Source organism: Pezoporus flaviventris, unplaced genomic scaffold, assembly GCF_033815535.1.
Source record: "Pezoporus flaviventris isolate CSIRO_AGI_PZ_B2104156 unplaced genomic scaffold, CSIRO_AGI_Pfla_v1 ptg000081l, whole genome shotgun sequence".
In the NCBI taxonomy this organism is placed as follows: Eukaryota; Metazoa; Chordata; class Aves; order Psittaciformes; family Psittacidae; genus Pezoporus; species Pezoporus flaviventris.
Genome location: NW_026892629.1, coordinates 2,786,658 through 2,812,562, shown reverse-complemented (window position 1 = coordinate 2,812,562; position 25,905 = coordinate 2,786,658). Strand labels below are relative to the sequence as shown.

General features: G+C 41.1%; 1 long non-coding RNA gene across 1 annotated transcript; it reads left to right on the top strand.

Annotated features, from left to right (window-relative positions):
- LOC133280301 (uncharacterized) lies at positions 1–25,905 on the top strand. The gene is made up of 4 exons (XR_009747111.1): positions 1–118; positions 5,039–5,248; positions 23,670–23,870; positions 25,150–25,905. It is a non-coding gene; the product is annotated as an uncharacterized LOC133280301 (long non-coding RNA).

Here is a 25,905-nt window from a genome sequence, read left to right as displayed (position 1 = left end):
AGAGTGTGCCTATGGAGGTCTTGTTAGCAGATGTGAAGTAAAGGGGGACACTCCCAGATGTCCAGGACCCCTTCCTATTGCCAAAGTCCTCAGGGCAACAACCCCTTCAGAGTGCATGGTAAGTGTGTTGGACACACACATGCCTACCCACACAGTGACAGGACAGCTTGCTAGCCACGTGCACATCCTTCAGCCTTCCATCCTTCAGCCTTCCATACATCAGCCTTCACTGTTTCAGGGCAAGGAGAGAAATAGGAGATGAAAGTCAGAGTCCTGTGGGCAAAATGTATGTTCCTGTTTTGCTGCAGGAGCTGTAGGTGGTCTTGGTCCAGCCCACAGCAAAGGCAATGCCTGAAGGTTTACCAAGCTGACAGAAGTATACACATTAAGAAAACACTTCCAATGGTCAGCCTTCTGAGATGGTTTATGGTGTCTGATTTGTAAACTTTTACACAAAAAGACAAGTGAGGGGAAGGGAAAAAAAGGGAAACATTTTAATGCTGCGGCTTTTTGTCCATACAGATGAGCATCAGCCCTTACTGGGCTTTGAGATTAAGATCAGAAAAGGTATTATTGGTTGCTTGAGTTTTCCTGCTGGAAAGACCAGAACCTCAAAGTGCACAGGAAGCCCTCCCCCAGCTGCTGGCTTGGCAGGAGACAGGCAGAACAACAACCACACAACAGCATAAATACATTTCTAAAAAGGCTCTCCATTAAAAAGAAAAAGATTGTATATTTCAACCCCATGACACCAACACATTCAGATTTGTATTATATGACACATACTTTGAATATGTACAAGACTGATAAGCATATTAATGAGCCAAGCTTTGGCAGGAAAGTATATTTCAAAGCTTGGATTTCTTAAAAATCCTGTTGAGTTAAATCCAACTAGTAAAGAATGGCACAGTAAATGTCAAACAAGAGACAAAGAGAAAATCAAAATAAAAAGTGATTAATTTAAGGAATTTGAAAATCAACTCTGCATTTTGTTTTGAGTAGTAAATAGCTCATAATGAATACTGATTTTGATGACAATTTTTACTATTTTTGCTAGACTCAGAACTGTATCCAACATTCACCTCTGAATAGGGATGAGCAAACCAGCTTAGAAAAATATGTGCTTGCTGCTTCAAGCATTCTATGAATCCCTTCTCATTTACTGGATGAAACCCAGACTGACAGTCTGAATTTCAGCATCTATGTGAGTTTCTGGTTTGGAACCCATATAAACTAGATCCACATCTCTTCCTGTGTGCTGGCCTTTTCACTAAGAGCGTGTTCTGCTACAATAAAGGTAGGTCCACTGTCTGTAATCTAGTTGGGACTGCAGGGTGTGATAAGTGTGTAATGAGTGTCTATATCTTTAGAGATTAAGACATGATAGTTCCAGCATCAACTGTCTCATCTGTAATGGTGATGGAGGCATCCCACCTTCAGCATGGCTTTTCTCTATTGCTTTATTGTGCAGCACGTCAAAGACAGAAGAGTTCAAATATTCCATCATTACTTTTGCAAAGCAATCAGTCTGAAATTATTGTCATAGACTTTCTGGCTTTTTTTCCTTCAGTTCAGACTCAGGGGAGCACACACTTGCATTGTGCAGACCCCAAACAGAAGACAAGCATACATGAGAAACGTTCCTGCAGGTGCAGCTGGGATTAGGTGATGCTAGAAGAAACTCTGTGGCAGAAATCAGCAGTATGCTGGGGAATCTCTTCTTTCAAACTTCCTTTCCTGCCAAGGGCTTGCTGCTGGCTTGTGTTGAGCTCACTGCCACCAGCACACTAGGGCCTTCCTCACAGAACTGCTTCCCAGCCAGCCTGTCCCTAGCCTACACCATTGCCAAGGGCTCTTCCTTTCTAGATGCAGGACTTTGCATTGTTCCTTGATGAATTTCATAAGGTTCCTATCGGCCCAGCCATTCCTTCTGCCGGTCTATGTGTCTCTGAGTGACATTCCTCCCCTTGTGGATATTGGTGGTGCCCACAGTCTGAGCTCATTTGCAAATTTCATGACAGTGCACTCAATCACATCTTCCAGCTGTTAAACAGGACAGGTCCCAGGATAGATTCTGCAATTTCTCCAGGTATATCTTACCTGCCTCCAGGTAAAATATAACCTGGTACCTCCTGTTGCTTGAGCACAGTCTTCCAACTACGTTTTTACTCTGTTAGTTGTCTGCTCATCCAGACATTCATAGACTTGGATGCAAGGCCACTGTGGGAGACAGTTGAAAGTCTTGCTAAAGTCAGTGTAAATGACATTCATGGCTCTTGCCTTATATGCAATGCAATCAGGTTGCTCAGGCATGATCTATCACTCTCACTCAAAGCTCAGCAAGCTAGCTTTTCCCAGTCATCTTCTCCTTCATGTGCCCACAAATGTGTTCCAAAATTAAATAAGCTTACAATATAACAAGTAACATTTCTTTCCACAAGAACCAAATGCCTCTTTGTCTCTTCAATAAAGAGTACCCACCCTAGGAATCAACCCTTTCCTTCCGGTCCTATTAGGAAGCCCTGCTAGCAGTTGCAGCCACATTCTGATCCTTGAGCTTAATCTTCCATCTTAGTGTTAAATTGCAACTTTTCTGACTCTTTAAATCTCACCCCTCAGGTTGTCTCCAGACAGAGCAAGAGATGCATACTCTAATGTGCCTTCAGCATTTCTGCAAAACCCAGATCAAGGACTTGGCAGGAACAGCTGCTGTCAGGTTTACTTCTGATGGGAATCAAGGTTCAGTATGCCAGGTGCAGGCTGGAGCATGTCCAATTCTTGTTCCAGGACAGGTCAGGAATTAGGATAGTCAAACTGAGTGCCAGGACATGGGCACTCGCCCTTTGGACCCTTTGAAGTCCACCAACATAGATGTAGGTCCTGTAAAGCCAGATAGCTGAGATAAGTCTGTACTGGTGCCTGAGTGGAAGGGACATATCAGAACAGCACTGCACCCCAAAAGAAAACCAGCAGCTCCATGCCTGGTGAGATATCAAGTCCATGCACAATGCATATACAGTTTGTTTCCTGAGGACTGACTGTAAAATGTCAGTAGACCCAATCATCATATGTTCTTACATAGTCCTTTTCAGGTAAGAAAGTAGGAAGTTTTAGCTAAATGAAGTAAGCAAAATCTGGCATGGCTTAGGCACAGGGGTTAATGGTCAGATCTTGGGAAGACTTGTAGCAAGCAGTGGTGGCACAAGAAGTAGAAGAGCTGTAGACTTCAATCACCTCTGAAGTATGGCACCTAAAGCATCAGCAGCATGAGCCGTAACTTCAGGAGAAGGGAAGAGCACCATCTACTGAATGACAAAGGCAGGTTTTGCTTTTCTTCCTCTTTCAGGAGAGGTTGCTCATTCACAAACAAACCAGCAGTTCCTGGGCAGTTATGGGTCACTGGGGAAGTTACTTAACCTGCAGTAAGAATTAAGAATCAGGGAGAGGAAAAGATTACATCCCTCTCAAACCTTTAAGACCTTCCTGGAACATTGATAGTCACAGTAGCCATAAATAATGTCTGGACCCTTTCTTCACACTGGTGCCTATTAGGTACATGTTTATCTAGGTAAACTCATTAACGTAATGAGTAACATAACTCATTAAACTTTAAAAATAGTTTAAAATAAAAACAAAGGCAAAAGAAGATTTAGTTGAAGATTAATAAATGATCCTATTAATATAATAGACTGTGAGTCAACCAGGAAATCAGTCATTTGGGTTGACTTTCTTTCTTACTATTGTAATAATTTGCTTTTCCCACATCCCCAGTCCCTGTCTCTCCACTTAGGCATGCTCTTAGAATAAAATAAGCCTCAGATTTATATTTCTAGACTTTTTTTTGATCATGATTTTATTGATGTTATCTCTTATGTTGGCTTTTTAAAGTACTTGCTAAATTTGCTTGTAATATGAAGCTACAGTGATCCACCATCCTCCTACACTGCAGTCTGTTCTAGCCTACACCACATAAAGACTCCTTTGCTGTCACAGGGTGGGAACTGTGCACTGAAGCTCCTAAAATAGATTTAAAGGGAAAAAAAGACCTGCAAAGAAAAATGGGAAGACACTGAGAGCTTGGTTCTGCTCTCAGGACTCACTGCATGTTCACATCACCATGTCTTTTGACAAAATTGCCTCTTTTGAAGGAAACTTGAGGTCATCTCACCATTTTGATTTAATTTTTGGAAGATCAAACCTTCTTGACGATTCATTTCTAGACCCTATCCAGCTCACCAAACACAGCTTTATCGGCTCTGGGGAAAGGAATAACAGCTCTTGAACCTGAGATGTGGTCATTTCATTTAAAAAATCTGGCATGTATGTATTACTTGATCGGTGGGAAGTGCCAATGTTCACAACAAAACCATTACCAAAGACTATCATCACAATGAAAGCTCCACCCCCATGCTTCTTTAGTTCATGGTACTTTAGTAAATATTTTACCAAAATTACATCATGACTTCTGATTCACTCATGCTGTTATCCAAAAGAAATCAATACGTGTCATGAAAACGTTATTTTTCTTCTTTTAGTTGGAAGTAATTTTTAAATGATACTAAAGAATCCCCATATGGGAAGTTTTGTTATCATTGCAAATACAAAACATAGCAGGAAGAAACAGTAGGATTTCATCAAAGTTCTACCTTTTAGAAATAAAATTAATGCAATTTTTAAAAAGTAAAGAAATACAACAGGTTAGGTTTTACAGACAAATCAGGAAAAAGCCTGATCAGCTGCTCAGTTCAAGGGTAGATAGTAAATGGAGTTCCCATTTCACAAAGATTGCCACAAAATCAGAAGACAAGTCTGACCAGAGATAGAACAAACTTGAAGCAATCAAAATTTCCCAATAAATTGATTTTAAAAACCCCTAAGGTAATCAGCAATTTTGTTTTGTTTTTAACAAATACTCAATTTTTATTTTGTCTAACAAGTACACATTTTAAAACCTGTAATAAAAACTTATTTTGAACATTAAAAACAAATTGATGGTGAATCATTTCTCTATTTTGTTTGTTTGTTGAAATCGATGCAGTGCAAAATACTTTTGAGAAATTATTGACTTCTGACAGAGAAGCAACCATCTTCAGAGCTTTTTGATTGCAATTGGCTGTGATATCCCTGCTCATGCCCTGCTGAGTACCATGTGTTTCTACAGCCCATCTCACACACAGCAACTCTACTTTCAAGGTGATGGCAAATGTGCACTATGAGAGAAAGTTGCTGTGTGGACAAGCTCTCTGGGGTGTCCTTACTTATAAAGTGCTGCTGATGGCTGTAGCGTCATGTTTTTCTCTAGACCAGATCGACACAACTAATTTCTACAGCATGGCACATTGTCTGCGGGACCTCTGGACACAGAGAACACCTTCACTTGTAGGTGACTTTGGGCACTGGTACCATCTGGTGTATCTGGCTTTCAGCTTAGCACATACTATTTTATTTTTGAAAGCCTGAAATTATCAGGTCATGGCTCCGAGCTCACTGGAGGGAAATGGACTGATCTTTACAGGTTGTGATCTGCAGAAAGTCAGGATGCAGCTGTAGACACATTCCCCCCGACATGACTTTCTGTAAAATTAATGAACTACATTAAGAGCAGTTCCCCACAGAAATATTTACGGTGGCAGTGGAGAGTTTGGTTGGCTGTTTTGGTTTTATTTCTGCGGTAGGGGAAGTTCAGAAAGCAAATACGGAGGCAGAAGAATGTATAACTTACATGTTGCAACTCTTGATGCTCTGTGCTCAGGTTTCATGGCAGTAGATATGCAAACTTTGGTAGAAAGAGTGAATATCAGCCTGCATTTGCTTGCATGTTAATCTCCAGGGAACAGTAGCAGATACAAGCCACTGAACTGGCAAATGGTGGGTGTCAGACTCGAAATTTTATGGTATTTTTGTCTGAATCTATTTGTGGTTCTTTTTTCTTCTCTAATTTTGCACCATTACATGGCTGAATGCCTTGAACTGAGTCCACAGGAACTGCAAAAAACATGGAGAAGAACAAGAAGGGAAAAGAACAACACAGAAATTGTGTCTCAGATTAATGCTTCAAAGGTGTTAAGATAACAGTAGTTGGTTCTAGCAAGGCAAGGACAGAATACACTACCCAAGGATTAAAGGAGACCTAAAACTTCTCAGGGCTGAGGGGTCAACAAGGATGCATCAATGAAAACACTGACAGATGGGGGAAGATCAGCACAGTGGAAAGGGAGCACCCTGTGGCAGTAGAGCCTGCTCCTTGTAGATGGGCAGGAGCTGTTGTGAAGTTACACTTAAGGAGATACAGCTAGCTTTATATGAGGCCCCTATATGTCTTGGACTCCTGGAAGTGCATTGTATTCTGTTGGAAAGACCTCTGACCATTTCCTTAGCTATTCTGAACTCCTGTTGGTATTAATGGTTAAGGTTGTGGCTAGAAATGACACCCAGCTCGTGACTTGGGACTTGGGAAGTAGCTCAGTTCCACCTCAGAGAAGGTAAAGGCCAAGGCTTTGGTGGTTTGACTCAGAGAAAAGGAACAGACATCTGTGATATTCTGGTTTCCACAGTATGGGAAAGGGGGATTATTAACTTTGTCCTGTTGAAGCTGACCTTTCTGTGTTTCCATCTGCACCAACTTTCTTCACTTGTGGAAAGCTAAGAAAACCTTCCTGTGTAAACTCAGTTGTTTTATAGTCTTCCAGATACTTGCAAGGTGTCCCCATGCTCTCCACCTTCACAGGAAACTTTCGGTGAGTAAAACTACTGATTACATAACAGGATAGAGGTAGCAATTCCAGCACAGGGAGACTGAAACACAAGTAGTTGGAGTACAAAAGGAGAATAGAAATGAACTCTTAAAAGTTGGAGATGCTTTTTAGAAACCCAAAGCCAACAGCAATTTAACAAATGAACAATTCTACACAATAAAGCAATTGCCGAAGTACAGAGGAGAGGACATTTGTTAGCAACTGCCCTGCAGAAAACACATCATAGAGGGGATCACAGCCTAAACGCAAGTTAAAAAGTAATCATCATACTTAGAAAAAAAGGAGCATTATCCCAGAGTGTAAAAGCAGGAGTGTTGATTACGCTCTGGTGCTACATAATTCCTTTGATACTCTCAGTACTGTTGAAACCCAAGTGCAGAACGAAGCCCAGTTTTGGTACTTCAGGAGAGCCACTGAGCAACGGAAGAAAGTGCACCAAAGAGCAACATGAGTTACCAATGGTGTAGAAAGCATGACCTACAAAGAAAGTTGGAAGGAACCAAATTTGTTTGGCCTAGATAACAAAACAAGCAGAAAGGGTATGACACAAATCTTCATGTGCACAGAATTGTAGGTGCTAGGAGAAAGACAATAATTTGCTCACAACATTCACTGCAGAGTAGGCAAGTAGTAAATTGTTTCAAGGAGAAAAAAGATCAATTTTCAGCCAAAATGAGGACGCTAGATCCTCAAATGAGGATTGTGAAGCTCTGAAATTGATATGGTAATATTTCTTACTCATACCTATATCTATATACTCTTACTCACAGACACAGCTGCTTTCTGTTGGAATTTCTTCTGCAAGATATTACTTCCCATGTGCTCCACTGACAGATGCACTGAGAGGTTGATGATAAGGCCAAAGGAAATGGTCATCTGTTTCTGAAGAGTTAGTGCTGCCTTTCGCTATGTAGCTAGGTGAAACTACATCACAGCAATGAAATTCTGAGATGCTCTCCTTGCTGTTCATTGCCACTGTGCTTATTTTGTCAAATGTGCAAAGACCAAAGACTAGGCAGACACAGACACATATGGCATGTCACAGCAAACGTTGCCACTGTTCTTAAAGGTGATTGCCAAGAACAATTCAGTGAAGTGAATAATTTGCTTACTGTGTAAAGAAAATTTACGACTTTGTAGCCAAAGTCTGCAAAATGAGGGAAAGGCCTTCACTGTTACATGTCTTGAAAGAGACAGGAAATAATCTATGGGGGCAGTAGTGTACACTAGATCAGAATAGATGGATAGTGGTAATTGATAGGTACAATGAGCGCTTTGCTTTAGCGTCCTCCCATTGTGATATGGTCTGCTTTGTTTTAAACCTCAGTTTAGCTGCAGCTGCTTTCAGTGATTAAACTGTGGTTTTACAAATAGGAGCACTCTGTTACAACGAAGTTTTCGTTAGTTGCCAGTGACCTGAAGTAACATAAATGTGGTAGAACCAGCCTGGATGTGACAGGATGATATTCCCTGAGACCACCCAGGATGCAGAAGCAGTGCAGCCCCTCACTCATGCAACTCATGGCCCTGGGCACAAACCTCCATCCTGGGCTCTGTGCTGAACACACAGAACCTGTCTGAGCTAGTGAACTTTCTAAAAGTGACCAGCCTTGACCAAAGCCACTTCCCTCTCGAGAAAGAGCTGAGCCGTACCAGGAGCCTGCACACACAAACCACACACGTTTCAGCCGCAGAAGTCAGTGAAGAAGGATACTTTGCTAGCCTGGCTTCTTTCGGAGTTTCATTTCTTATGCACCTTGTAAAGCAAGATCTCACCTCTTTGTATGAAACCAAGCTACCTGTTCAACACAGGTAATTTTGGAAGTACAGGTTATAGAATCATAGAATCATAGAATAGTTAGGGTTAGAAAGGACCTTAAGATCATCAAGTTCCAACTAGAAACCTAGCTGGTCTGGGTAGGAATTAACCCACAGATTTTTCTCGTACTGATGTGCAGACTGTGCTCTGAATTCAAAAGCCCTGCCCATACACACCAATGAGGAAACAAGGCAACCCAAGAAAGCATTGTTGAAGCAATGTGTTGGCCTCAGCAAAGCCAGCATGGCCATGCTGCCAGCAGTGCGTGCAGCTGGGGCCCATTCCTGTCTCACGTTCTGAAGAGCTTGCAAGTGAGATGAAGACGTGACTTGATGATGACAGTTAACACAAGAGATCCCAGAAAGACTATGTTTTCATTATGGAAATAAAAAATATTCTTTGTGAGGAAAGGATCCTTAAATACCCTCTTGTGTTTTGAGGACTGCCTGAAAGATGTAGATCTTAAGGAGGGTATTGGGTGCAAAAGGGATAGAAGTCAGCTGGTTAAAAAATAGCAGCTTCTCTGTGAATGCATCCCAGCAGTATTGCTAAGCAGGAAGAGTAGGTTGCATTCAGTCAGCAAGTCTGTCCTCAGAGCAAGCTTTTGTTCTCTTCATATATTATTTGTAAGCCTTGTGCAAAGCTTGCACAAGGCTGTGCATTATGAATAATAAAGGAAGCCTGCATCTTAACTAGTCTTTATGACATACAATTTGCACATACATCACTGTGTTTTGCTAGACTTAGGAAAAAAGATATCAGCATAAAATTCCAAGTTTGAAACATGTTAGGTGAGATATACAATATATCAAATAAGAATTCAACTATTTAAAGATTAACAGTTAAGAAGAGTAAAGTATGAGATGCCACTGTTCTGCAGTACTGTATGGTATCTAGTGTCCATCTATACTAGAAGAGAGAGGAAAAATCTTCCAGTCTTGGAGGACAGAAGGACACTTTTCATAGGACGAGGGCTACGGTTGTTCCTTTTAACAACAGGAACAGAAAAGCTGAAGCTCTAGAAACAGTGAGGGTAGGGAGTACTTAGGAAATTTGCAGAGGCTAGTTACCCTGCTCCGAAGCTGAGACACTTGAGCATCAGGTGGACACATTGGCAAAATAGAATGACACACTTAAATGTTTTACCTTTTTGTAAAATTCTGTCTTTAAGTAGGCAGATTCTTTAACTTTCAGTTCCTCCCTATTGATGCTGCTGGAATACGTCTTGATTTCAGAGCATGCCCTTCTAATGGGGTGAAAATTCTAAAAACTTGTGCACTTTACTCTTTCAAAATAGCCAGCACTTCTGCACCCATTTTCCTAGATATTCAGAAAGGTTGTGGAATCGCCACCATTGGAGATATTCAAAAGCTGCCTGGACATAGCCCTGAGCAACCAGCTCTAGATGATCTTGTTTGAGCAGAAGGTTACCAGACAACCTTCAGATGTCCCTTCCAGCCTCAGCCCTTCTGTGATTTTGTAGCTCATGATAAATAGAAATGACCTCTGCCGATATTATGTAGTGTGGAGCACACTTGAACCCTGAAGATATCAAGAAAAAGAAATCATGTGATGCTATTCCTGCTCTCTGCACAAATCTCTGTTGAAGTTTCTGAGGTGTTTTTACAGACCAAAAGCCTTTTGTATTACACAGGGGTGTGAGAGAGCTGTAATTTGAGTTAGTTCCCACAAATATGCCTTTTTAAAAGTACTTTCTTGTAAAATTGAAATAACTTATTGAATTATATATTTCAAAACAAAATTGTGTACAACTGAAGTTGGAAGTACAGTTATCCAGGGACCTGACCTTAATCTGTTTTCTTATGCCATCAGTACGGTGTTTTGCAGATCTATGAATATTTATGAAACATTATTATGGGTGAACTGGATGTTATTATTCAATGTAGAGTAGAGTCATAGAATTGTACTTGCTTGAAGTTTTGATTTCTTCTTCTCCTGCTTGCACTGAGCGTAAAACTCAAGCTGTTTCTCAAGAACAAAAGTCTTGAAGAAACTGAAGGATTTGCTGCTTTATATTTCCACTGACATCAGCAAAATTCCACCTTTTTTCAGCAAAACCATCACCTTCCAGGGGATGGCTCTTAGCAGGTCTTCATTTCCCTTTCCTTTAATCCCTCTAACAAAGGCATTGAATCCTAAATTATGGGTGCAAAAATCCATTGCAGAACAGTTTTTGAACACCAACTCTTTCACACAAACCATTAACAGACAAGAGCGATCGGATAAGAATTTTCACCCAGCAGCAGAAATAGGAGAGCTGCATCTGAACTTGTGACCTCTGTAAAAGCTTCCACAGTTAAGCCGTCACCAGATCATTAGCCAAACATTCCCCCTTTCCTTCCACATCAGGAGCATGAGCTCCTGATGGAGCAATGATCATAATTGTGGTGCAGCTGTGACAAGTACAGAAAATGGAGGCATCATTGTTAATTCCACTGCAGTGCCTGCACTCTCAGCCGAAGATTTCCCTTCATTTTGGAAGCTGAGCATCACCCGGTAGCTAACGAATAATTACAGCCTTACTGCTATTCCCTACCTGGTGAAATGATTTAAACTGAAATCCCTGTGATCATTGTTTCATATAAGGCTTTTGACCAAATGTCATCTGAAAGGGCTAGGCAGAAAGCCAGGTTTCTGAAGGTAGTATTTGGATGAAGCAATATGTCATTGTGCACACAGAGAACTTCATTCAGACTGTCAGCTAACTATGTTTTTAATAATGTCCTCAGAGCACTTAGAGTCAAGTTGCTTTTTGAAAACTCCCTTTGCCATTCTACCAAATGAATTTTTTGTCTTGGAAATGAGTCACATTTCTATTTATCTGGAAAAAATGTACCAGAGGCCAACATACTTGAATTAATGTGAGAGATTTCCACTTATTGACTCTGACCTCTAAATCCCTTTTCATTCCTTTTGGTGCACCTGCCCAATCAGATTATTTTCAGTCATTGGCTTTTTGTCCAAACATCAGCCTGGCTGGACCTGGGTTGCCCCTACAGGTGTCTCTGTGGGCTTCTTGGAAAGCTCAGGCCACTTATGCCTTTCACAGCAGCACAGGTTAATGCAAAACATGTGCCTCTGGTTCATATAGCCTGTCCTGAGAGCTTTCCAACCACACTCTGTATCTCTGAGATTTCTGCTGAGAAATACATGTTCCCCCTCTTCCATTCCCAGTGATCATCATATTTTTCGGAAAAAGCTCTGGGAAAGAAAACTCAGATCTCCATGCTATTTGCTATGGCAGGAAAATGCGGCCCACACAAAATAGTACCATTTCTGAGGGTAAGGTGTCTGCATCCAGAACGGACCATTTTGAACCACTATCTCATCAGGTATATTCTCAGCCAAAGAGCCCTGGACCTGAAAACTCTGGAAAACCTTGAAGACTGTAGCTCTTTCTTTGAAAATGATTTAGACATTTACTACTAGTGCTTCAGCTAAATCCCTCTGGTCTTGACTCCACTCTTTCTCACCACTACACAGATGCCCATCCATACATAAGCTCTGATTTTGGAAAAAAACCCCACTCTGTTTATACAACCAAACATGTAGAATTGTTCATGTCACATCCAGGGACTCATCTGTTGGGCAGGGCAAGAATACCCCAGTGAAATCTCAGCAGGTTGGAAATCAAAAGCCCAGCTCATGCGAAGATGACTCCACATGTTCCTCTCATTTCCTGTAAGATGCCTATGAATGGTGTCCATGCTGCATTGAGAATAGCCCAGAATCCCGACTATCCTTAAGGCTATGCTGCCCAGAATTGTTTGGGTTTTGTTTTTGGTTTTTGTACCTAGAAAACAACATTCAAGAGTCATAAAAGGTGCTGCAGAATCTGAGGAAGCTTGTGGTGGCTGCAGTCGACATTAGAGGTAGGAGACGGTTCAGCTGATGCCAAGGGATATGAACATAGTGTCTGAGCAGGGAGAATAGGCTGCAGGGTGGGGAAGACTGACACCCTCACTTGAAGTAACATTGCAGTAGTGTACCATGTAGATATATCTACTGCTGGTCTTGGAGCTGCGAACACTCTTGCCAAAAGACCTGTAGGCCCCCAAGAGTACAAGCAAAGGGTGGTGGTGGAGGCCTTGAGAGGCCTGGGATGCGTCATAGCACAGGGTCAGGGTGTAAATATAAATCAATAAAATAAGTACAGGTCATGGAAGGGATACAGCCTTGACAGCCGAAAAGTATCAAAAGCATGTATGAAAGCATCTCTCTGTGGTGTGAGCACAAAGGAAATAACAAGGAGGGATTAAAAAATGCAAACAAAGAACAGAAAGAGAGGAATGATTTCAGTATTGTCATCCTTGTTACGGACTCCATTCCTCACCAATGCCACTACATACCTGAAGCCAGTCACCCTCTGCTTCAGTAGAGTCAATGCTGGTTTTTAAATTGCCACTCACCATATTTTGTACTATATATTGACAATTTATATGTGAAAATAGGTTAAGTAAATAAGAATTTTAATTCTAATTTAATTCTAAAGTACCCTTCAGATAACAGCAAGCTTTACAAGAGTAACAGCCCATTTAGCACCATGTATCAAACACAACCATCTAAAAATAAATCTTATTAAGTTTTCATGTACTTCAGGCAGCTGTAGGGCCTCAGTCTGTAGGAGGGATTTGTCTCTGTGCAAAGAGGAAACTGATGTATTTGTTTCACGTCAGTACCTTCCTAATGGCCAAGTCCACAGTCCACTGAATCCAACAGCCTGAGGGTTACTGCATGCGGTGGTCCCTGGATTTGGCTTCTAACTGCTGAAGTCTGAGTAACCTGTTAGAAGAAAGAATATCCAAGCCACCTATAAGCTGCTTTAATAAAATCTTTTTCAAAATCAAGCCATCATACATACCACTTTCTACTTTGCGTTTGACGTCTGCACTTCTCATCACCATGACAACGTAGCGATGTGACCCATTCATAGATTCTTATAACATTTATAAGCCAAGTTTCTTATAAAGAAGGCAAAAGATTCTTACAAAATTTATAGCAAAGTATTTTATCAGCTTGTTAATTCTGAACTAAGCCTTTCTGAAGAAAGAGAAGAGTAAGGTTCCTGTTTGCCAAACTGAAGTGCAGACGCACAGGGTTCCCAGGGTTCACGGCAACCAGAAGTCTGCAGCACTTTCAGAAAAAAATGATAATCATTTTGAACTACTTTTCTGTTCAGAGAGAGAAGTGATGAGATGTTTTTACGCTCTCTTTCTCTTTCATGCTCTAAAATTATTGCTTTTTGTACTTAAGGTTTTTTCCTTGTATCAAAAATCTAAAAAAGTACTACATGACAACATGTTGTAAAATATCCGTCAGTTTAAATACAAACATGCAATTAAATGATTAATGGATTTTAAATATGATTTAACTAAATCCGCACAAATTTTAAAGACTAAGAGATCTATTATTGTTTTCTCCCCTGAAGCCTTTCTGTGCAAAGGAGCAAACCACCATCACACAGTGGAATATAGGATGAGGATAGCTGGAACAGCTTTTCTGTGCTTGTCTCAGTATGCCAGCAACTAGATTACAAGTCATGATTCCCTTAAAATAGTATTTCTGAAAGAGGCAGGGTACCTGGTACAAACAGAGGAGAAAAGTGGGTAGAAATGAGTAATGTCACAGTCTGGGTACCCACAACATACTAGGCAGCAGTGCAGAGCCTGACTCTGTAGAAGCTGCATGCACTGTGCTTTTGCTTATACGCCTGTGAAGAACAGAAGGCTTAAAGGAGATGTTATGACTGTCTGCAGCGCCTTGATTGGAGCATCTGAGAAGACAGAAGACATGAGAAATTACAGTTAAATATTAGTGAAACCTTTTTTGCCATGAAGGTTGTCCAGTACTAGGACAGGCCCAGGAAGTATGGGGAACCTCCATCCTTAGACATCTGATTGGACACAGCCCTGTGAAAGGTGATCTACCTAGACCTGCTCTGAGCAGGAGGTCTGAGTAGATGGGTTCTCACGAGATCTCTTCCCACCTAAATTGTTCTGTGATGTCCTAAATCAATGATTCAGACACTCAGACCATGGCAGTGATGGGCCTTCAATTTTTGCTCATTGTTATGATCCCTCTCTGGATATGTTGAACGTGAAAGTCACACATACAAATGGACAATCTAGACAAACTCATCCTTTTATTTCTTTTAAACATGTTCAGTGGAATTAACCAGGAAAATCTGTGTTTCTGAAATTCTGTACAGTGTTGCTGCACAGAATCTCAGGATTTCAATCCAGACTTTTTTGAGGGCGGGAAATTCCCTTTGCCAGACGCAGACTTGGAGCCTGATACAGATTTCCATCCTTAATTTCAGTGGCGCCTTGCCTGAGGACCTTCTGGAGGTATTTGCAACACAGAGGTACTCAAAATGGTGGTGAGAGGTCATTACATTATGAATGAACTCCTGGTTATACTCCAGCGTCCACTCCTGTTTACATGCAGAGGTGTAGGCTTTTGCCTCTTTTGTGATACTTGTAGGGTTTTATTAGGAGCCCATTGAAAATGAATTATTCTGAACATGATTAAACAGTCAGACTGTTGAGGTCTGCTGATTGTCCATACGTGCACGCTGCAAAAAACTGATACAGAATTAGGCATCGATACAGAGAAGGCTGGTACTCATTTCTCCCACCACCTGTACCATGAAGGAACCTCTGTCCCTGAAAGTGGCCAGGCCCTTGTGGTTCACTGGGGTCTCTCTTCAGGGTTATGAACTACACCTGAGCTGACGCAGACACACAAAGATTCATATTCTCATCTGTTCCAATCCTAAATTAATAAAACCTTAATTATAGGAGCAGGAGATGTAACTATTTTTGAACAAATTAAAATACTCTATCATGTGCTTTGTGATTTTTTTTCTAGGCAATTGGGTTTTTTCCCCTCCTCATTAATGCTTTTCTCTGAGGATGCTAATGACTCACTCAGTAATGATGCCACTTCTTTTAGTTAATCAGTGCGTTAGCTGTCACTGTTGGTGTCAAAACGAAACCAACCTCCTTTTCTCCCATTGAGTATAATTCACACAGTGAATGTTAAGCAGAGAAAGCATTCACAAAAAAAGGTATGTCATAAGGTAGCTTTTACCCAGAAACCTTTCTGTTGCAACCATAATACCAAATTAATCATGAACTATTAATATTTGTTCTCCATAAATAATAAATTCTTCTGCATTTTCTACTCATCTGCAGAGGCAAACAGTTACACAATTATAAAGAAGTCTAGCTCTCTATAAAATGGAAAGAAAAAGGTCTCAGTTGAATAATTTATCTGAAGATTATATAAGGCATGCAAGAAAATAGGCTACAGCAGAAACTTTTGAGGAATTATCCATGTAACATACCAGTATTGTCAGACTTTGACAGCTGGAACTGGAGATCCTGATCTTGATACTCTTAGGTTTTTAGTACAGTTTAGGTGCCCATTTTTAGAATAATTTACCTTTGGTAAAGATAAGTAGAATATTAGTTTCAGGTTGCAAGAGGCCTGGATAACCCTCCTGTCAATTTTGAAGTTTTCTTCCTCTGGCAGAATGTGGTGGGAACAACTGGCAAGTATTGACACCTTGTCTTATTGTCAAGGTAGACAAAGGATGTGCAAAAAATACATGAATCAGTGAAGAGCTGACTGAAATTTTACTATTTGGTCGGTTTGTTCTTATTTCGATAGACAGATTGACAAGAAATCACTGATATCAGGGGGTATGTGAGGGGACTTATGCTCAACACTGAAAGCACAAAGACTCCATGCATCAAGGAGAGCATGAAAAGAAGTGGTAGTCATAGCACTGGTGATCCTCAAGCTCTGTGCTGTGCCCTTCAAAGAAAAGGAGTAGCTGGAGGAGAAGGAATAGGGATGCTTGGGAGGCTCAGGGAAGGAATCACTGCATTTGCAACCCCAGATCTGATATGTATCTAGCAGGAAGGACTTCACGTTGCTGTTCCAATGGAAGAAGGTCATAAACACAATGAATACACTAATCTTTTTTTCTTTATAAGGCATGCATGAGAATTTCAAGAGAAGTGCATTTCACTCACAAAGTACACCAGGTACAAGCACTGTTGTGCTTTCCTCTTTTTGTGTTTTCCCAGTAATTTAAAATCAAACTTAAAGTAAGAAAAGTAATTCTAGATTGAAAAATAAATCCTGCATTTTATAACAGGCTGGATTAATTTCACACTCTTTATTTTGTCCCCATAAATTTTCCATTCTGAGTTCTGCTCATTCCTGTTTTCTTATTTCAGATTTTATTTTTGTCTTCACCCTCTGCTGCTGTATTTTGGACACTTTGTGCTGGACTTCTCAGACCTGTCTTCTCCCATGGCAATATCCTTCTTTTGACGCCAAGCTGAGGCAGCAAGACGTACTGCCCATGAGTAAGGATATTAGGATAGAGAATACAGAAACTTTTGAGGATGCTGTTTTGAATTTCTATCAATCTCCTGTCAGAGTTAAGTGGAAAGACTCCCATGAACTTTACTAGTTGTCAGACTGGGCCTCTACTGAGCATCTACCATGACAACGATAAAGACAGAAACTCTCTATTTAGCTAACACAAGGGTAAAAGAAAAGTAGTGGAAATAGATCAAGTTCAACACTGTTGGATGTTACTCCTACAGGGAATGAAAAACATAGTTAAGCCTTTTGGCTGAGGAAGAACATCAGGACATCAACTAGGATTCCTGTTTTCATTGATTTTGGTTAGCCTGGAGTAGCAGGTGCAAGGAAAGATTTTAGGAAGACCCCCTTCAATTTGCCAGCACAATTAGCTAAAGTTATAATTTTTACTCAGTTTAACTTACTTATAGTCCTTATGCAGTATCTGATCAAACATGCAAAGCACCCCTCTGAAAACACCCTTGTATGACACAAGACCACAGCTTCAGAGAAAACGTAAACAATGTAAGCTCTCTCTTCTGAGTTTTGATCTAGTACTTTAAAGAGGATTCACATCCTCCAATTGGTAGCACAAAAGCTTTCATTGAAGCTGTTGTCTTCCCGTTGGACTTGATGCCATTTAGACGGACATCACTGACAAAGCATGCAATAGTCTTACCACCCAGATATTGAAGGAGAATCTTAGCATCTTATGTATGCAAGGTTAATGCAATAGAAGTTCTCAATTTCTGTGATATTTTCAAGAGAAGGCAGTAGAAAATTAAAGCTCTTCAGGAAAGAAGACAATTTACACCTGGTCTCACGGATCTCAAGGGTAGTGAGTAAATAAATAGATGTAGCTATTGTTTGTAGGAAAGTGTAAATCACTTTTTATCACTCAGTTCTGCCTGCTTTTCCATAGAAAATGTTTTTCATAACTAGCCTTTAATCTTAGTGAATCTTGCAAAATAAGAACAAAAAACAACACTGAGAAGCTTGTTGACAGAGCAGCCTCAACAGTCTTTGAAAATACGTATGTATACCTCCTGCAGCAAAGCGAGTTTTATACATTATTGGTTCACTTTAGAGTAGTTGAAAATATCTATTTAGAAAGAAGATCCATTATAAGGATTGTGTGGAACACATTCCTCTTCAATTCATTTTTCTTATTCAGATGCAGCATTTATAAGAGAATATAGGTCACTAAAAATTTATTTCCACAGCATGTTAAATGCTTTCATGCTCACAGCTCCGGTATCATTTGCCTTTGCTGGACCTTATGAACAAATAGGTGGAATTCTGCCCCTTTGCACCCAAGTTCATGAAGTGATTGGGTTTTCAAACTCAATAAAGGACATTGGCTGTCAACTCCCAAGCAGTGATAAAAGACTCATAACTTTTCTTCACCATCAGACTGTGCTACAGTCAGTCAATCAACCTCTCTCTCTCTCTCATTTAAGGCAAAAGCTATATTAGGACAAGAACACAAAAGGCTTATTCTTTGGCTTATAGTGATATGAGTGCTGATGAATTAAAACTAGGAAATTCATGGCAAATTAACTCACTAGGTAGCTGATTGTTGACATAATTTGCTCTGTTTGTAATTTAAATTATTCAAGCATAAAAATAAGGCAGGTTCCTCCTTACATATTTTTAGAGCTGAATTGGTACCAGTGCTTTTGTTGTCCTAATCCTCCTTGCCAAAAGCCAAACAAAGGCCCCTAATGCTGTGTCATAGAGAACATTGTGTGGTAAAATGACTTCCCCACACAAGTTTAAGAGGGGTTGACCTTGCTCAGATGAGGGAAATACACAGAAACCATCATTAAAGAATGAGTTTTGTGCAAAGAAACTTGTTAAACTCTTGAATGTGCTCTCAAGCTGCCAGGAAGTAACCACTGGTTAGTCCGAGGATACTTACCATGTTTGTAATTGCCCACTCGCCAAAGGTGAGGGCTGTGGGAACACGCAGTGAGACCCAAGACTCATGGGAAGCATGGCAGAGTCAAAGTGAAGGGAGGGACCACAGGAAGGTATTGGGATACAGAGGGCCAGGAGACAAAAATTAGGCTTTTTTAAAGAGTTTCAGAAGGGGCACAAAGTGGAAGTGGTTCAGGTGTATCAATGCAGAGGTTTAGGTCCACGGGTGAACAGTAGGAACTAACTACTTACTTCTCCATCCTTGGAAACAGCTTTAATTGAGCCAAAACAAATACTATCCTCTCAGATGAAAACAGCGTAAACAATCTGATGATTCATCCAACTAAATCAAAATATGTTGTGCGTAATTAAACTCCTTTCAATTTTGTTTTCTAATTTTACTTCTTTTCTATACCAAAACCTGTTTTGAGTGAAACATAAAGTTGGATATTCTGGTCCAACAGCATTGACATGGAGCACTTCAACATTTTCAAACCAAGACTTTGTTTCCACGTTCCTTTGTTTTTTACTGTTCGGGCATTTTACAGATCTAAATTTATATTTAAATTTAACATTTAATACTTAAATAGGATTTCAGTTCTACAGGATTATAATTTTTCCTCCCCCTGATAGAAGCCTATATTAAAAACTCTTACTTTGCACCATCTGTTAGTGGGGAATAAACAACCCTTCTGGAGATGGCTTTTGCTATTCTGGTACTGTCTTGTGGCCTGCTATATCACCACAAGGTCTTAAAAAAAAACAGAAATTTCTCTTGCTCTCCAAAAGCTTTTGTGTAATCTGCCTTCCACAGGTTTTCTGTTGCCAGGAAATTGAAGTGTTTGCAGAAATGGGAAATGCAGCAGTTGGCTGTAGCAGAAAAGGCTCCTGGTCAACCCATATTGCATTTGTCAGAGCAAAAGTTTCTGATTCATACAGGGTATATTGCAGTGGAGATGTCCTAGGTTAACCTCATACAGTACAGGCTGAGCACAGCACGATGGCTACACTGCTTGGCAGGATGAGGCACACCAAAGCATATTGGGTCACAGGGACATTAATATCACTCACTGCCTCTGCATTTGATGCGGTGCAGTCTTGCCTGTCCTGCACTACCATGCATGACACCGTGTTTCAGCCTGGCTCTCAAAGGCAGTTGGATTTGCAAGGCAGGTTGGAACAGCAACGAACTCAGCTCTTTTTAACCCTTCCTGGGATGGTCCCTCACCCTAGGTCCTCTGACATGCAATCTCACTGTGCCTGTCTTAGGCTGGGAGACTGGTAGGCACTGCCTATCCCTCTGCCTGTGTCACCTGAAAACCTTTCCTGCGAACCAGCAGCCCATTGGGCCTGAGAAATTAGGCTATACAGACCAGACATTGTTCAGGTGAGCTTCAGACTAATCCACAGCATCTCTGCAACTCACCTTGCTCTCCTCACCCCCAGCCTGTGTAGGGAAGGTCTCTGCACAGCAGGAGAACACTGGAGTGCTCTTACCTTCCTTCCTGATCCATTTTAAACCACACTTACAAAAAACACTTTCTGCCTTTTTTTTTTTTAATTTCCTTGCTATTTTATGTCTTAATCAAAGTGCTTGTGAATCCCCCACTGTGCTATCGCAGCATTTTAGGAGTTGGAAAAATTATAACAGTCTTTCCCTAGCTAACAAATAATGAAGGAACATCACTGATCTTTACTGCTAAAATGAAACCAAGAAAAACAACTGATGGGTATAAAATCTTGCATGTAATACACTTTCTTATCTTTAATGTAGGATTTGTATTTGAGTCGCAATTTGGTATACAACACATGCACGTGACTTACTTTCCAACTTTGTAATTGGGGTGCTTGAGCAAACTCCAGGTTTGCATTTGTTACCCTTGTGGGTTTTTTTTATTCTCTCATTTACTCTAATACACAAAATTACTGTTCTGCATATTATTGAATACCTTGCAACACTTTTGCTTTGCTAAAATCAATGGAACACTATCACATCAAGGTTTATTATGGCTACAGCACTACTTGGTGTAAAGGTGAACACCCAAGCTTGAATGAGTTCCATCTATAATCTGCAGGGAATTTATACGACAAGGGTACAACCCTTCAAAAGAGCATGCATTCTGAAATGGAGCATGTACCTAGTTTCAGTCTTTTCAGATAACCTTAGCAAGGCAAAATCCAGTTCCCCTGGAAGTCAGAAATTTTTACTGAAGTAGTGACACTGTAGTATGATGAAGGCTGTAATACTGCATTTAGTCCCCCCTCCTCAGAAAGATATTCTTCTAAAATGCGATTTATTGATCTGGTTTCAAGCATCTCAGCCAAAAATATGAACAGTAGAGGACTATTTCACAGCATTCCCAGCAGGACAAGCAAAGCTCTTGACAGGAGCTGTGTAGAAATCTCAAGGAAAAATAAATGTCAGAATCTGCAGATTTCTGCATCTTTGAGGATCTGGGGTTTCAGAGCACCTGATGCAGCATAGCTGTGCCTGAAAGCCCTGCTGAGGGGAATTAAAGCTTTGTTTTTTAAGTTACTGAGAACAGATGCAATAAGAGAGTTTCTGTACCAGGGAATTTCAGACCTCATATGTGATGAGCCACAATAGACAAACACACTAAATATGTAGGGAATTGGGCCAATATAAAATGATCACATTTAGTATGAGCCAATGTAAAATGATCATGTTTAGTATGAGTTGAAGTTGAAAGATAGTTTAATATCTCACTTGAAAACTGAGGGGAATAGCAAAGCTGAGTGCAATTTTTCTGTGTGACTACTGGGATTTCTAAAGCCTTAGTACATTATCTGTCTTCCTTCACACACTCCTGAACCTCCACACAAAGTTTGCATGACACCACCCAAACCCTTTTTCCCTTCACTGCCCACAGGTACAAGCAGCTGCTGGTTTGGAAGCAGTAACTTTGGCAAGGCTCTGCTGCGCTCAGCAAATGAGCTCTTCTTCTGAATGTTCAGAAAAATAATGGAAATGTCTTTGTTATGAGAGGAGAACAAGAGCTAACACAGTAGAAGAGAAAGTTTCTCTGTACCAGAGTTTCTCACAACAAATTCCCATTGATGCCCATTTCTGAACAACGGGTAGCAATGAGATGAGAAAGCAATTTGCAAACACTGGAGAAATCAAGTCCCAGCTCTTCATCTGATCAGAAGAGAAGTTTTTCAGGTCATTGTGGTCTTGCCTATTTCCATGTGGAAAAAACACAAGCTCCAGCTGCCTGAAGGGTTTGAAATTTGCTGTCAGTGGTATGATTGTTGCTTCTGGTTCTTGCCTTTGGTTGCATAAACTCAATATATTCATCTGAAGTGCTGAAGGCAATGGGATTAGCTGTAGTGCATTGATAGGCACATTATTGTAAGCTTAGAGCCTGTGTATAAATCCATGGTAACTGGATTTACATACACTTGTGAGTGAAATCTCAGGTTCTGCACTTCTCAGCAGGGCTTTGTTTTCAGCACTTTTGGGACCTAGCAGGGCTGGAGAAACATCTCAGCTTTCATTTTATTCCACAAAACCCTTCTTGTGACCATAAAAGTGAGGGCTGTATTCCTGCTGTCACCTATTCAACTGGGTTGCCTTGTGCTCAGAACATCAGGCTCCTGAAAAAAGAGCTGAGGGCACTCCCACTGAAGGGGCAGTGGACATGGTGGCCCTGTCCTACCCTGCTCCTTGCACCCTATTGGACTTGCTGGAGCCCTGATGGCAACATGGAGGGGTGTCCCAAAGTTCAGTGCATCATGTGCAAGCAGCACTGCAGCAGTCATCCTTGGCTGCACTGGGACCAGGATGGAGTGATCAGTGCACAGCCTGAGGCTTGACTCACCATATAGGCAGTGAGGAGGGGGAAGAAAAAGAGGAAGGGAAGAGTGGGAAGAGCTCCCATTCCACACATCACTTGAAGGTGTAACCAAATGCCCAAGTTTGCCTTCTGTACTTCCAGGGCTCAACTGGAAAATACTTCTTGGGGAAAAAAACCACTGGTTTGAGAAACAGGGATAGTGCAACCTGAAGAGTGACCTCCTCCACCTTTTCAGGTGGAAGAATCCTCCCCTGTATAGCTTCTTCCACATCATGCATTTAAGATGAGAAAACAAGACAGACTATTATTATCCATAAGAGTGTATTTTCATGTTGAAAGAAAACTAGATGTCCATGTTGTCCAGTTGTGCCTGGAGCAGCCAGAACCATCATACCATCCCCACGCCTAATGCCAGGCAGCGATTATGGAGCGGTGCTGAGACACAGCCTGCCAGAGATCACTGTTCATATCTGCTTAGTCGTCTAACCTATTCACTGGATTCCTGGTAGTACCACAAGGGTGCTGTTTACAGGAAAAACAACTCGATATACAGCTGAGAAAATGATGAGACTCAATTTTTTCCTGATTTACAGCTGTGATGTTGTTTCACCTCTTTGTAAACAAGGAGGTGAAAGAAGCTTAAGAATGTCTTGGCTCAACACATGAAAGGATAAGCACAGAAACCTCATGGTGAGGTGGAAGAGCGTAATGAGGGGCACCATGTGTCAGCCACTATAAACACTATGGAGCTGCACCACTACCACACAAGCCTAGCTGAAAAATACAAGCTCTACTACAAACAGGCTCTTAGCTCTCTTCTGAACTAATACCTGCAGACAGTTTCAAATTGAGGGGCTCAGGTACAGGGATAATTGCTTGGTTGCAGGGGGCTTGTCAACAGTCTCCCCACACCTTCCCTAATGTTTTTTTTTGTCCTCCGTCACCTGTCTGCAGGATGAAGAAGTCCAAAGAAAAAGAGCCATCATGCTACTCCTCTTGCTGAGGGATGCTCCTTGTCATGACCTGAGTCCAGAGAGGGTGGCACGTATCCTGGGGTGATAACTAGGATCATGGACAGTGATTTTGGCAGGAAATGTCACCCACACAGGCAAACAAGGGGTATGTAGAAGAGCTCATGAAACAAAAATCTATAGGGTAAACATGAACCTGTCCCTGAATGCTTATGCCTCTGTCTGAAACTTCCTTTTGTACTCCCCTTTCCCTGGGGAAAAAGAGATGCCTTTTATATTAAGATATACCTCTATCTTGACAATAATTCTATATTTTGACCTGGGATTCCTGAGTTGTGGTAGGCTTGGTACGGTGTGCAGAAGCTATTAATTCAAATCCTACAGATGCTGACTGAACAACTGAAGATTTTCTGTGACACACAGAAACTGGGGGAGCACGTGACAACAGTGACAGCACAGGAGCACAACAAGTTTGGGGACCTCTGCAAAAGACAAAGCAGAGACTACCACACTCAAGAAAAAGGATGCTCTTAGCAGTTCAGTTCATAATTTTTCCTCTTATTTCCCTGTGGCCACCACATGGTCCTGATTGTCACTGTGTATATATGAGTACTTTACAGTCTCCATGGCACAACTGGGAGGCAGGGAAGCCATTTGCCATAGTTTACTGATAGACAATAAAGGCTCAGTGAATCTCAAAGCTTTGACTAAGGTGGTGTGGTTTAAGCCCAGCCGGCATCTCAGCCACGCAGCCTCTCGCTCACTCATTCCCCCCCCTTTCCTCCTCCCTCTCCCAGAGGGATGAGAGGAGAATCAAAAGAATGTAACTCCCATGGGCTGAGATAAGAACATTCCAGTAACTAAGGTATAGCACAAACCACTGGTGCTACCACCAATAATAATAATGATAAGGGACATAACAAGGGAAGAGAATACAACTGCTCACCACCCGCTGACTGATCATACCCAGCCCGACTGAGCAGTGATCTATCCCTTCTGGGTAACTGCCCCCAGTTTATATACTGGGCATCGTGGGCTGTGGTATGGAATACCTCTTTGGTCATTTTGGGTCAGGTGTCCTGTCTCTGCTTCCTCCCGGCTTCCCCTCCTGCCTGGCAGAGCATGAGGCTCACAAAGTCCTTGATCAGAGTAAACTTTACTGAGCAGCAACTAAAAAAATCAGTGTTATCAGCGCTGTTCCCAGGCTGAAAGTCAAAACCACAGCGCTGCACCAGCTACTAAGGAGACAAATGACTGCTACTGCTGAACCCAGGACACTAAGGTCACTTGGGAAGACTGTGTTAGAGAAGAAATTAATCTACGTTCTGGCAGTCCCTTCCTGCACCTTAACCATGAGCCCATCATTCCTTAGTGGTTTGTCAGCATTTTATAAATTTCAAATACTCCCACTTTGCAATGTTTCATTCTAATGCTTTTTTAACGATGTCCTACTTTTCTTTTAGCTTGTCTAATTTTAGGGAGAAAGACAGAGAACTGATGCCAAGGAAACATATAAATCACTTTATATAATTTGTAACACTACTGAAAAATCTGTTTGGGATTTATGTCACTGCAAATGAAATATGCCATTTGCAAGCTGCGTTTTATAATTTATTAAGCAAGTTGAAAATGTTCTTTAAAACAAGATTTGTCAGCTTGTCATCTAGTGGAGCAGAAGAAATAGTTTGCGTATGGATCACAGAAATTGGATTTTCATGGTGCTCCATCCATTTCAAAGGGCTTTATTTTCTCTGATGGTTGACATAAGATGGTACTTCAGAAGCATTGCATGTGCTCCAGAGGACCATTTCTGCTTTTAATTCATTTGACTATCCATCCTGCATTTTCCTCAAGTTAGCTGAACACCATATATTCCAACATCTCAATCAGAAAGAACAGTTATATACACACAAGTTAAATGTTTAGGGCTGATGTGATGTCCATTTGAAAAGCTTTAAATGGAGCATTTGTAATATAACCTGCTTTGGACATCACTCGCTACAGAACAACCGCAATGGTGGAACCTGGTGGCTGGTGTGTGTGTGCCAGTCCCAGATCCAAATCCCAGTGAAGTGATGACAAGATTCCCCTGAGGTTCACTGAGATTTGAAAGAGGACCTGAAGGAACATGTCTAGCAACCTCTGCTTTATAAAGCTTTCTTACATGAACCAAAACATTGCAAAAGTGCCTAGAGCAGGGACTATCATAAGGGCTGTAC